General features: G+C 49.6%; 1 pseudogene; it reads right to left on the bottom strand.

Annotated features, from left to right (window-relative positions):
• Positions 1 to 296: 296 nt before the first annotated feature.
• Positions 297 to 443, bottom strand: LOC116863936 (annotated as a pseudogene).
• Between the last annotated feature and the right edge of the window lie 1,088 nt (positions 444 to 1,531).

Below are 1,531 nucleotides of genomic sequence, written 5' to 3'. Positions count from 1 at the left end.
GACAGAGATCATAAGTAGGCAGAGAGATAGGCAGAGAGAGAGGAGGAGGCAGGTTCCCCAACGAGCAAAGAGCCCGACGCAGGGCTCGATCCCAGGACCCCGGGACCATGACCTGAGCCGAAGGCAGAGGCCCCAACCCACTGAGCCACCCAGGCGCCCCAGGACATACTGATTTTTTAAAAAGATTTATTTATTTATTAGTGAGAGAGAGGGAGAGCATGAGCAGGAGGGGCAGACAGAGAGGGAGAGGGGAGAGGATCTCAAGCAGACTCCATACCAAGCACAGAGCCCAACATGGAGCTTGATCCCAGGACCCTGATACTGTGACCCAAGGGGAAACCAAGAGTCAGACACGCAAATGACTGTGCCACTCAGGCTCCCAATACTGACTTTTTTTTTTTTTTTTTTTACACTTGATCTTAGCCAAAAGGCCGAGAAGTGATTTTTTTTTTTTTTAAACACTAGAGAAAAACAAACCCCCTGTACTAGGATGCTCATGGGAGGCGAGGAGAGAGCACTACTGATCTTGGTTTTTCAGAACTGTTCTGGAAGCTTTCCTTTCTTTCTGAAGGGAACTCCCCTTGCTGCCTTCCCAAGCAGCTTCTAGCTTTGAATTCAGATTCTTCGTCCCAAGAGCCCACCTGACAGCAAAGTGTGACCTAGCTACTGCATTTTCCACGATTCGTGGGTTTCCCTGCCCCTGGCTAAGTCCAAGATCCCTGTGGGGTGTAACTGAGCTCATCTCACCCTGCTGTATGGGTCCCTAGTGATCATATTCTGCTTTCAAGATGCTTGGCGAAGGGCGAAGGGAACGTGCAGACGAGAGTTAGCTTAGTAGTTCTAGAAAGGCCTGCTTCTAAGTTTGGCCCTTGGCTAAGATCTGAACATGTGGATTGGGGGAAAGTTCCAGTGTTTCACTGGATGGCTATGGCAGGGCTCGTTAAGACTTCTTATGAACATCTGTAATCAGCCTGTTGGCAAATCAAAGTGGGAGTCTTGGTTGAGAGACAGAATATAAAGGTGGATGCCTGGAGAATGGAAGCTGGGAGGCGTATCCTTCGGTCTTACCAAGAGGAGTGTTACACCCTGGTCTCTAAAGGTGATACCTCAAGAAACAGAAGTTGTAGAATTGTATTTAAGTGACAAAGAGAAGGAATTGCAACCTAACTACAATGTGTTTCGTGGAAGCAGGGAGTGGAAGGGGGCAATGGCACCGTGAGACGTCAGCGGATAGGTGAGCTTGGAAAACAAACCAGGAGCCCCCAACAGGTGTGGCCTCTAAGAAGAGAGAGGAGGGTCATAGGAGCCCCGAGGGACGAGTTTTGTTTTGTTTTTTAAGATTTTTATTCATCTATTTGAGAGAGAGCATGAGCCAGAGGGAGATCATGAGCAGGGGGAAGGGGCAGAGGGAGAAGCAGGCTCCCAGCTGAGCAGGGACTCGGTACCAGGACTCTGGGATCATGACCCGAGCCAAAGGCAGAAGCTTAACCCACTGAGCCCCCCAGGCACCCACCAGTTTATTTCTTAAAGC

The sequence above is a fragment of the Lontra canadensis genome, unplaced genomic scaffold, assembly GCF_010015895.1.
Source record: "Lontra canadensis isolate GAN:19392208 unplaced genomic scaffold, GSC_riverotter_1.0 scaffold5511, whole genome shotgun sequence".
NCBI classification, from domain to species: Eukaryota; Metazoa; Chordata; class Mammalia; order Carnivora; family Mustelidae; genus Lontra; species Lontra canadensis.
This window is presented reverse-complemented; position numbering and strand designations above follow the sequence as displayed.